Genomic DNA, 13,538 nt, shown 5'->3' with positions numbered 1-13,538 from the left:
TTAAACATGTTAAATTACTCTGAACACCTTAGTTTAGGTCCAAATATAGCTGTAACACATTATCTGCTTATGGTCTGAAGTGGTCTCATGCTGGTCGTGATCCTGTGCTTACTGATGAATATCCTTTAAATTGTGTCTGATATTCGTGTCAGGTATGTTATCACCATATTGCCTCTGGTCTTTTTTCCCCTCTCTGGTGTTTTTGCTTTCCCACCTTCACAGCTGATTTGGTTTTGATCGTTTCCTTCACTACCTTGATACTCCACTTGAATATCCACATTTCTTGAGTGCTGATGTAATATGCTCCTCACTGATCTTAGCCTTGGGTTTCATTTCAACGTTATTACATCTATGAAGCAAGGTCCTTACTACCCTCGACATAAGTTTCAGAGGATGGCTGGGTGTGAAGATTTCCGGTACATCATTAGTTTGATCAAAATTCCTCACAATGAGAGAGAAGGGTATAGTGTTTTCGCTTTCCTACACATGGGCGACAGTCGGTGTCGTCTACAGTATTGGGATGTTGCGTTACCCCTTTCACCAATGTAGACCATAATGGACTCGTTCAGATCAATGCAATGGAAGAGTTTACTAAAGTTACATAGGGGTGAAAGGGTTAAGTCACCCACACTTTCTGTCTTGATAGTCTCCAGTCCATCATACATTTTCCATAGGGAAGTGGCAGACGTGACCAGGGATGTGGTAATAGCTTTCTGTTCCAATCATTCAATGTACAAGTTGGCCAATATAGGGTACACTTGAATGTCCATGGCTGTTCCACTTTCGTTTGCATTTTTCCTGTAAAAGAGAAATAATGTGGTGGTGAAAATAAATAATAGTAATTCCAATATACTATACATCGATAGATCGGATAAGGTGATTTCATTTCAAATCAATTTTATTGTATTTAAAACACAATTGGATTAGGCACAGGCATTGTCTACTAAAGCCCTTCCCAGAAGAAAATACACACATTTCATGCATTCATATATGCATAGAGAGAGAGAGAGAGAGAGAGAGAGAGAGAGAGAGTATTATAGAGAAGATGTAGTATAAGTTCAAATTAATAGGAGAATACACAGAAAATAATAACTAGAATATCATAAATTTTAACATTTCAATTACTATAGTCTATTTACTTCAATTAGTATTATAGCCTAGTGTTTGGTTAGAGGCACTTCAAAGTTACTGTCACTATACACAGTGCCGTCCTTCCCAATTATACCAGAGTTATTGTTATAAAATAGCAAATACAAACACATTGTAAGATAATTTGTAGTATAGTTTAAGTTAAAATCTTCCAGATTTTTTAATATACTCCAGAACACATGAGAGAATAAACTTATTTGATTCACTGCTAAGGTTCATATCACCCTTAGTGAAAGTATTAGTATTTAAGATGATGTTATCAATTTCATAATAATTAGATAACGCATAGAATAAAACTTGTCTTTCATCTATATATTTGGGGCAATTGAGGAAGAAGTGATTTGCATCTTTAATAATATAACCACAGTCACAATAAGGGTTATCTGTAAGATGATCATTATATAAATCTGATTTTAATTGACTGACTTTATTCCGTAGTTGACATAATTATGTATTCAACTTCCTGGAGCAACCGTATTTAAAAATATCTGTACAGTTAGATGGTTGCAAAACGTGTGTGTTTTCTTTAAGTAATTCCAGTTTTAACTGGCTCAATGAAGCGAGTTTTGGAAAAATACAGTCTGGCCTATTTCATAGAGACATCATTCTAGGAAAAAAGCTGTTTTATACAGGTTGGTTCCCCACAAGGAAACAATAAAATTGCTTTGATGTCCAAGGCGAGGATTAATATCATTATCAAAATATGGTAAAATAAAATCATAAAATTGGTCAGGACAGTCATGCTGCAGTATCTTGAAAAATAACATACATTGATAATTATCACGTCTTATTTTTAGTTTATCTACACCAATTTCCTGATATATTAAGTTATGACTTGTACATTTCTACCCTTTATATAAACATCTTGATCATAAGACACAGTACCAAAACTAAATTTATCTTAACAGCACATGCGCACACAGTATCCAGAGACAGTAACCGTTTCATCCTTGGAGATTCGTCTCTGACTGAAAGATGAGGAACTGTTGTGTTATTGGTTAGTCGTGGTATAAATACATGTATTTTGCTTGTACAAGAAAACATGAGTATCTTGTCTCAATCATTTATGTTATAGGTTCAACATGAAATATGACTAGTCAAAGAAAAACAATCAATAATGTTTTCTTTTCCCAAATGTAATACATTTTGTACGTGGTCGTCGTTTAAAGTAACAATTCATGCCCAAAAAAAGAAGATTTTTTTATGTATTTTATTCTAATAATTTTGTTTATTGTTAATGAAAACAAGATTTGATTTATCGAGATGAGGGAGCCCATTGATTCTTAGTCATCTATGACGAGGTTATTTGTAAAGTCATATTGAGCGTGTGAAATAATTCAATGTGATTTACTATTAATGTTAATGTTAATCTTATTCAAAAAGTGACAGAAAACGTTTTCCGACCCACATGCGATTGTAGACATCAAGTGTACGATCTAATGGCCCGAGCACGGTCAAGGAATGTCTCAAGCTCGACTGTCCGGTGGTTATGGTCAAGATCCGTCTGACCAATATTCGATTGACTAATGTAATCATTCACATCTAAACATACCCACAGTAGAATGACATGAAATGTACATTAAGCGTCAGGGTTAACAAGAGTCTGAGTAAAACCATCGTTACTTATCTTCTATTTACGTTTTTGGAAATATCAATTTGTCGGTAGAGATTGTTGTCTTTTTAAGCCGTCTTTTGTTTGAGGTTTGTTTTGCAGGTTCATATGCTAGAGATGTACCAGAGTATAATGTTTTCAATTAGATAAATAAAAATTAGATATTAAACATTTACGAATTTAGCGATCTATTTAGATATGACAATGACATTAGTTCGATAGACAGTAACGCCATTTTGAATTGCCTTTGTATTCTGAATTTCTCCAAAAGTGTTGATTCTTTGGTACATTTTTATTGTTTTGGCAATGCAGTTTTAAACTTAAATATGATATATAGATTAGTTATTTAAAGCTTTAAACAGTATACATTTCATACGTTTTCTATTTGAAATTTACATAGGTAAAAATCGTTTATACTAAAATAGGATCAACTGAACTTGATCTTAATCTGAACACCAGGATTTTAAATGGATTTCATGAGAAATGTCAGAAATAAGAAGAGAGGGTTTGGATCCTGGGTCTTAGCCGCAACAATGGATTCTTCTCTGATGCTAAATACTTTTTGTACATATATTGTAAAATTTTCTTAACACGATGTTCACACTGATCAGTTGACTCTATTTATTCGTTCAATCATTTGAATGAATTCTTTTTTTATGATGTAATAGGTTTAATAATTATTATCATTTTTAACACAACATATCAGTCGATGTTAAATTATTATTTCATACATTCCTTAAATCTCATTTGGCAACTGAATTATAATATTACCGGAAGTTACAAATGAATAGTGTATCGTTGATACAGCTTGTCACTGATGCTACTATTGCTGTGTATACCACAACCGGAAGTTGTTATTCCAACACCGGTTGTGTATCAATGTACCCTTTACCTTGTATTTACAAATTTTCTATTTTACTATATACAACATAATGGCATTATCAATTACATTTTTTTTTTCTTCAATTAAGGAAGAAAACATATTCTTGAATGTATTATTTTGCATACAGATAAATAGAAATATTAAAGTATCGTTCTGATGTATGATGTACACATATTGCTTTTTACAGGAAAAAAGGGCAGAACGTAAGTAAAATGTACTCGTTTGTTTATTGAGATTTTTTAATAGAACAATTTCTATTGTTCCTTTGTAATTTCGCTTTTGTTAAATTTAAGACCATTCAGCGTTTCTACCATATAATGTAAATAATCATGTTCAATTAAGCATTTAAACATGAGTTTATGCGTTATCTATTTTCTTCTTACTGCATGCTCGATCAATATCATGTTTAAACACAACCAAACACCTAACAATATGTACCAGAAAAGAACTGTCAACAATTGACGATACCTTCAATATAGTTCCTCCTTGTTTTCTCTTTCCAGAATGCCAGTGTTTTGAGACGATATTCGCTAGCGAAAGAAATGCAACTATCCCTTGTGAAGACCACTGCACTCACGTAAGGAGCTCAAATTAATTACATCAGTTATATCATTTACAGCATTCCATAACTTAAATAGATAAATATACAGCATTTGATATAGCACCCTATCTAGCTAGAATAAGCCAGTCTTGAACGCTTTACAGTACACTGATATAAAATTTATACATTCAATACAATTAGTATATACATTCAATAATACATAAATCAAATCAACTTTGGGGAATTCGCAGGAGCTGCCTTATCTGGCGCTAACTACTAGTCCTATGCCACCTGACTAATATCTCCCTGCGTGTGTATGCCTGAGTGTGTGCTGGAGATGTATTGTGTTATGTTTGGAGTTGGTCCGTGCTTCAAACGGCAACTTTTATCATGCTACAGCATAGACATCACATCACCCGACCCAGATCATTATATATTCCACCTGGGTTGTTGGAGTTGTCTGGTCAGGAGAGACATTCTTACTCCGGCCGCTTGCGTGGAAGGCTGGAATGTTAACCACTCGCCTAATCCGTCCATGTACTTCGACTTCCTGGATATACGGTGTCATAACATAAGTGTTATCTTGCTGAAGGATCCCTGTCCCATTGCAATGTGGGCTTTTCTGTATACAGTAACCTACCCTTGGTATGTTCATTGCAATAACACCAGCTCGACATTATCTAGCCATAATAAGTAACTCTAAAGCGCTTTATAGTACAAAGATATACAATGAATACAATCAATAAATTAGCAAATACAATTTTAAGATATTCGCAGGCGCTTAGTACTAGTCCTATGTCACCTAGCTAAAATCTCCCTATGTGTGTATGCCTGCATATATAGGATCTATTCGTGAATGCAAAACTTGTTTTTAAATATCCACAAGAAATGTATTAAATTCTATATATCTCCATATGTTCTTTGTAGTAGTTTAGTATTTTACTACTTGTCCTATGTCATCTAGCTAAAATCTCCCCATGTGTGTATGCCTGCATATATAGGATCTATTCGTGAATGCAAAACTTGTTTTTAAATATCCACAAGAAATGTATTAAATTCTCTATATCTCCATATGTTCTTTGTAGTAGTTTAGTAATTTACTACTTGTCCTATGTCACCTAGCTAAAATCTCCCCATGTGTGTATGTCTGCATATATAGGATCTATTCGTGAATGCAAAACTTGTTTTTGAATATCCACAAGAAATGTATTAAATTCTCTGTATCATCAAATGTTCTTTGTAGTATTTAGTAATTTCCTACTAGTCCTATGTCACCTAGCTAAAATCTCCCCATGTGTGTATGCCTACATGTGTGCCGGACATGTATTGTGAATTGATGTCAATCGGATATGTTCGTGAATGCAAAACTTGTTTTTAAATATCCACAAGAAATGCATTAAATTCTCTGTATCTAGTATTTGTTTATTCCGCTGCTGCTACTTTTAAAGAATTAAAAATGTAACTGAGAAGTAAATTGTTGTGTCTTAAAACACCTATTTGCAATTAATGTTTAAAGTTCTTATTATTTAGAAAGACGTTACTTTGTCTGGAGGAAATCGCAGTGATCGTGAATCGAGAGGTATCATTATATTAACGAATTTATATTTTACAAGATCTCTTTCCTTAGAAGGTTGTATAATTACATTTGTTATTTTGTTAAAAATAATTACTTGCATAGATATATGTTTTGTCAGAAAATTTTACATACAGTTTCTGTCCTTCCGTGTGTAAGTGTTGCATTCAATTTCTTTCATAAATATTAAAATCTCACAATCAACAAATGGTTATTTGTTGTATCAATACATTTTTTCATTTTGTTATGATTAATGAGTCGGATAATCTTTTGTTTTCTTATTAATCTACTATTAAGTTCAATTTACTATTTCTAGTCTTAGAATGGTGCAAAATCAATTTTTCTGATGGCACTGCAACCAAGAGTAACGAGCCCTCGGGACACCCTCCCCAAGATTCCCCGAAAGTCAGCTACAACGACATGACAACACATATTCCAGATATTATGGAAGAAGAAAATAGCGATCAAGCCTGCCTTAAACAAACGCGGCATCGGAAAATGACCCCGTTCCACGACAAAGCTTATGGTAAAGTATTAAATTCAAATTAAAACAACGAAATCCTAAAATTTCAATGTCCTCTTCAAAGTGTCGTTATAAATGGTCACGTGATGAATTACTTTGTTACGTGAAGTATTTTAAATAAATTCAAATTCATGATGATAGGTTAACATGGTTATACGACTCTCGTTGGAAAATCGTATTTTGACTATATCAACATTTGAATGTCTCGAGTTAAAAAAGGATAAAATCACTCTTTCACCAAAACATAAACGCAATATATTAAGATTAAAACTGTATATGTTACATATATTTTAATCATAATGCAGCTACTTATGGACACATACTTTTCACCGAGGAAAATGATCTTAGAAGGCTCACAAAAGAAAATACACCAATCAATCAATATGTACGTTCAATATTCTGATTTTTTTTATTGTTTCCATTTATCAGATCCTAGCATTGGAAAATATCTCGAGGAAGCTGACGATGAATTGTCGTCACTTCCAAGTGAAAGTCCAGGGTCATGTCATAATAACGACGCAAACAACAGAGGTCGAAGTTCAAACAAGAAATCGCCATTTCAACGAAAGGGAACGAACTCTAAACTATTGGAAGCTCGTCGAATGAATCCACCGATTGTGGACAATTGTGGCTCGTGCAATGACTGTTGCACAATGGCACCGATTGACAGCTGCTGTTACCATGCCAACACTAGCCAGTACGCATGCAAGTGCGGACCTGACACAAGAGACAGTCACGGCTGTGATTATCCATGTTTGCCACACCGGATAAGGACGTTAGCCCTCCTCGATGACAAGTACCACGATGGCATTCTGGTTAGGGAAGAGAAAACAAAAGAAATCACGCCTATCTCGACACCTCATGCCAACTCGTTTGTTATTCGCAGATCCAGCACATACAGAGGTAAGCCATTCTTCAGTTATTGCATTTGTTGTAGGGATTCTTGGTTTCTCCGAAATTCATCATGCTTAACCAAGGCAATACTGTTTATATCGAAATAAACCACAATCAAATAATATTAATGAGCAGATTGACGCGCCATTTTTGTTCGCTGCTTCAGTCATTCAGAACACTATTGCGGTGACTCTTGCACATCTTGTTTAGAGAGACTCCGAATATGGGTTGTACATGATGTTGTACTTAACAGCTAGTTAATATAACGACGTGTAGGTAAATGTGGCCGGGGACACTCGAGCGCGTAAAGGCGACATGATGTTTTATTGCCAAGTCATGTGATCAGCATCATCCAAATTAGACCTTGAGAGAGTTCAATTCGTCATGTTTCGTTAGCTCTTCTTTCACAAAAGTATTCAACATTTTTGTTAAATAAACAAATGACATTTAATCTGTACAAGCTTACATAAAAAATGGAAGATTTTAAAAATCAAATTGAAATGTATTTATTTACCAATAATTATGAAACTACAACTGTGCTTCTTTGTGTTTGGTTTATTAAATAGACAATTAAATATGAATTAAGTAATTTTTTGGAGACAAGAGCATAAATTAATAATGGTGTTTTCTGACACTTTTTACCTCAACATGTGCTCTTAACCTTAAATAAACTTAAATAATTACTATTTGTATGAGTCATCAAACATTTTGTTATTTTTATAACTTAAAACAACGTTAATTAGATAACACTAAATAGCAATATGTGTTGTCGTGACTAGATTATGTTAAAAAGATTTGTAACTTTGTTACCTAAGAAACGTCAGCTGATGAGTTTGTTTCATTCTTTCAATTTTATGATAATGTATATTGGATTTATTTGAAAGAGTCTAAACCAACTTTAACTGGTTGTTTTGCGTATCAAAATATTTTACACCCAATAAATCGATGAAATTAATCAAATTACAGCGCTTTTCGTTTTTACCGAGAAAAAAAACCTATTCAAATTGTTCTTAATTGTCACTTTAGCTAAGATATTTTATTTATTCTGAACAAAACAATGCGTTGTTTATTTCTTATCAGAGCTGTAAGAATAAGAAATACCGAAGTATAACTAAGCCATAATTCGAACTCGTAATCGATGAGATTGTTTAAAAAGAAAACAAGAAAAGACCAGGTGTACTTAAAGGGTAAGCGCCTTCTGTTTCACTGACTACCTCCGCTATGTGAATATGCGTCAAATTTTAGAAATGTCAAGCTCTAAAAAAGAGACACGGGGATGTGGAAATAAAAAACCTCAAGTCGAACCAGTGATGGAATTAATTATGATTTAAGTTTTCTATAACGTTAAACACATTTGCTTGCTTCCGTTACAGTGAAAGAAGTGTATAACTCTATTATTTTTTGTAATACTTCACTATCAGGTACATTGATTCTTTTTTTCAATCTTTGTAGTGTACAAATATCCACTGAAGAAGTCACGATCACTTCCAGTCATGCAAGTAAACAGCGAAGACATCGCCAAGCATTTCTAACGTCCATTTGTTCTAAGACAGAAAATGGACATTTTGTCAAATTTTGTCAAATTTTGTCTCATATCATGTGCATATTCAGTACTGAAATAGGTTTCTTTCATTTATGTATCATAAAATAGACTTGAAAACTATCAATTATCGAACTGTAGAAGAATTGTTTAGACTCTGTATCAAACTAAAATGACCCTTTGCATCTTCTTTCTCAAACTGAAATTTGTCCTTTTATATACCGTATCAAACTAAGCATAATGACTTTGTATAACCGACATCTAACTTAAATATGTCATTTTACATATTCGGTATCAAACTGAAATGATATTTATGTATATCCGATACCAAACTTAAATAAGTCGTATGTGTATTCGACACTAAACTGAAATAAGTCTTATGTGTATCCGATACAAAACTTCAATAAGTTTTATGTGTATCCGATACCAAACTTCAATAAGTTTTATGTGTATCCGATACCAAACTGATAGTATTACTTATCTTACAGAATCGGTTGTTTATATATCCTGTATCAAATTTAAGATTCAGGATATTTTATATGTAAGTGAAATAAATCGAGTTTGTTATGTTTCAAAGTGATATAACACTTTGTTTATCTCCTTTCAAAGATTAGGAGGACAACGTCTACCTGTATCTTCTTTCAAACTGAAGTTAGTTTTGTATGTACGGTTTAAGACTAAAAGGCATTTTTACAAATGGTTTTGTTAGTTTACATTGCAGTATACATAATATATAATTGTATTGATTTTATAAGTTGTAAATATATATATGTACTGTGAAGTGGTTTAGAGTGGCTTATTCTTGCTAGATAGGGTGCTGTACCAAATGTTGTGTATTATTACTAATCATTATAGTAAAAGACTAACATTTAAGGAAACTTGTTGCATTCTGTATCAAATAAAAAATGGGCTTTTGTAAATCTTATCAAATAGGATAGGTCAATGAACATTTCATACCAAACTTAACTAAGTGCAAACGCATTCAAATTATGTGTACATCCTTTATCAAACTGGAAAAACAGCTTGGTAAATCATTTAGAAAGCTGAAATAGCGATAATAAATATCTTTGAATACCATTATTAAACTGTATTTAGACCTTTAATATCTGAATATATAATAGCGAACTATGTAAAAGTTGTATATGCTGTATGAAACTATGATACAATGTAAAACTCGGTATATGCTGTGTCACCCAGAGATTTAAAACAATTTGTGTTAAAAACATAAATGTGTAAATGAAGACTTTGCAAATTCTGTGTAAAACATATTTATCCTGTTCTGAATTGATAATAGTAGTATGTGTCCCATTTCCTGATTAAATACAACATGTATAATGTATAAAAAGAAGAATTATAATTCACTTTCAATTTTATAGTTGTATCTATTCAAATGTGTTTTTGACAGGAAGGAAATCAATGTTTTGTTATTCATGCGTACATGTAAAGCTACATAGAATAGATTTTGGCACACACTCATATTCAAATTTTACAATGTGTAGATTGATTTATCTTTTATTATAGGCAATATCCTTCTGAATATTTGTATATAGGGATTTTAAATAGTTAATAATAGTTTTCATGTTGAGCCTGTCCGTCTGCACCCAGGTGTACATTAATCATATTTATCATACATTTTATAATGTTTTTCTTTAAGGATGCATGCTCCACAGTGTAATGAATATTGTCTCAGAGTTGTCTCCCCATTAGAGTGTATATAATTCAGAAATTATTAGATAGCATCAATAAAGTTCGTTCTTATATTTCTCTTCAAATGCACCTTAAAAATTAAGTGTCCACGGCATCATTGTCAATTTTTGGCAGTGATACAGGGATCTTTAAAAAAAAAAAAAAAAGATATTTCTACATTCATTATACATTGTAATTCAAATAGTATCAAGCAATATCCTCTTATCACAATTACGATTAGCCTAATGGTGTTGACATCTGATTACACTTAAGCACGTGCTTAAACCCCTATTACCACATCACATTTTCAAGCCTTTATAAAGAACATTACAGAGGAAATGTACTTTTACGATTATTATACAAGAGTGATACATGTTTATTTCATTATCTTTCCATAGATTTTGGGTTTAATTGTTCACACCTTACGACAGAACATTAAAAATGAAACTGTTGTATAGTACAATCATGCATGTCTGTTGAAGATCAAATGATCGTTAGGACATTCTCTTAGATACACTTAAAACGTTCAATTTGTTTCGTGGTAACATTGGAATTATAATATCACGTACCTGGAAACTTTTTGCCTATTGAACATGTTTGCCTATTGAACATTTTTGCCTATTGAAACTTGTTTGCCTATTGGAATATTTTACTATTGAAACTTTCGTTTAGTTTAGCTTTTTCCCGTTCAATATTTCGCCTAGTGAATCTAACGTATAGTAGAACGTTTGCCCAATAAAGATTCGCAATTTATTTGTGAAACACATATTCACCCAGCTTAGATATCGCTGTTAACATTAGAAATAGTGCATATATACTGTATATCCCGAAGTAGTATAGAACTATTCGCCTTATTAAGTAGAGCAAACATAAGGAATGTATAGCTGCAGTAAATATACCATGTATCCTGGTGAAACTATAAGTAAAGTGAATATATAACATTTGGCTGATATTTTCAGACTGGGGATATTTTTTTTCATTAACGAAACTTTCGCAGAAGAATCTCCCCGTTATTGTATCTTGTTACATATGAATATTGATTTCAAAGGGAAACACGATATAGACTGAACTGAGTAATTTAATCTGTTGTTAAATCTTTTGAGTCTGATATTTTTAATTTTTCTATTATATTATATATAATGATTCATTGTAAATATTGTCATACCATCATGAGTGTTTTTTTCCATTAAATTTTCTATAAGGACTGGATTAGGTGATAATGATTAGTGTTAAATATTTTTATTTTTTTTTATCTGTCGATCCATTAATTAGATTTATTTGATTTAGATGATACATTGTTAATGCTATCTTTTAAGGATTAAATCTTGCTTTGGTCGAAAATTTGTTTCAAGACTAACTTAATTCATCACCCAAGGACTCGTCCAAAGCAAGATTCAATCCTGAAATTTTAATCAACGTGTGTTTTATCATTAATTGGAACTTGTGAAAGTCAGTATTTCATTTATGACGTGACCACATGGGTGTGTGATCCACGGTGTTTTCTGTTTGTACCGGGGGTCGACACTGACACAACAGGCAGAACGGGTAGCTGTAGGAAGAAATGCTAGGGCAGTATATGAATTGTCACTGCCGCTAGCAATAGCTAATAACATTTTGCTGATTGATCGGGGTTGTTTTTTTTCTTGTGTAGCTTTAATAAAAAATATCTCATAAAAGTGGTATCGTCTTTGTTTAAAAATGTCAATAGTGATCTCCCTTTGCAAAATCTTAAAATAATTATTCATACGCATAGGTAATGTTAATCTGGTCAATTTCATCGGCAAATGAAACAGGTAACAACTTTAGTAGAAATTGAAATATTCCCTTATTAAGTGTTTTAAGGAGAAGGTAATATAAAATGTGTATTTGTCAATTTTATGGTTTGATTACAATGGAAAAAAATAAAATGGAAACGCATACTAATATCTTTATACTTCTTATTCTTCTGAGAAGTATTACATGTTTGCAAAAAGCGAAATTAGAAGAATTCTGCAAAACAACATTTTCATTTACACCCGAATTCATCAAGCATATACCGCATTGAAAAATTACAACTGTACGAGTTAAACAGTGTAAATATACCTCAGCGTCAACATTCAGAGATAAATATAGCACAGTTTCAATACACTAAGGACAACAAAAATACCTCAGCATCAGTACAGTTGTATAAAACAGAAAGTGCGTCATCTTATTGAAGGAAATCTTGTACACAATCCCCAATGTTCATGTGGACATTTTACAGAAGATAGTTTCCACTATTTATTGTTTTGTACTAATCACAATGACTCACGCCAAAGGTACTCGACTCATTTGCCTTACCAATTAAGTGTTGATTTACTACTGTTTGGTGATGTATCTTTAACGTATGACCCATATGTAAAAAAAAATGTATAGCTACTTAAAATCAACAAGAAAAATTACAAGCAATTCGGATTTAACTGCATGGAGATGTCATGTTAACTTAGCTTCCCATCCAACCGGGTAAAACTCCATTAGTTACTTTCTTTATCCCTAATATCCTGTTCTATCTGTCTTTCTAAACAGTTAACTTAGCTTCCCATCCAACCGGGTAAAACTCCATTAGTTACTTTCTTTCTCCCTAATATCCTGTTCTATCTGTCTTTCTAAACAGTTTCCTATGTACATATTCGGGCTATTACTGCAAAGTTATCGAGGTATAATCAGCTAAGATTATTATAAACGATGTAAAGACTACGTATAAGTGCAATAGTACTTGTTTCCCAATCATCAAAATGAAATTTCATTTGTAATTTTACATGTTAATTGACACGAATAAAATATGGTTTATACTAAAATAGAAAGCTACGTCAATACCTAAGAATAAATAAAGCACAGTTTCAACACAACAATGAAAACAAAAATACCTCAGTATCTGCACAGATACACAAGAACAGATACACCACAGTTTCAACACATCAAGGACAACAAAAATTGCTCAGCATCAGTTCAGATGTATAAAATAGAAAGCTACGTCAATACCCAAGAACAGATATACATGTACCGCAGCGTTAACAGACGGACAGAACATACCTAAGTGTCAACACACATGTACACATTTTTACAAAGATGTAAAACGATTCAATATAATACTCGATTTTTCGCTGAAGTTGTATTGA

Source organism: Mizuhopecten yessoensis, unplaced genomic scaffold, assembly GCF_002113885.1.
Source record: "Mizuhopecten yessoensis strain PY_sf001 unplaced genomic scaffold, ASM211388v2 scaffold6383, whole genome shotgun sequence".
NCBI classification, from domain to species: Eukaryota; Metazoa; Mollusca; class Bivalvia; order Pectinida; family Pectinidae; genus Mizuhopecten; species Mizuhopecten yessoensis.
The sequence above is the reverse complement of the archived record's forward strand: the minus strand, read 5'-3'. Positions refer to the sequence as shown.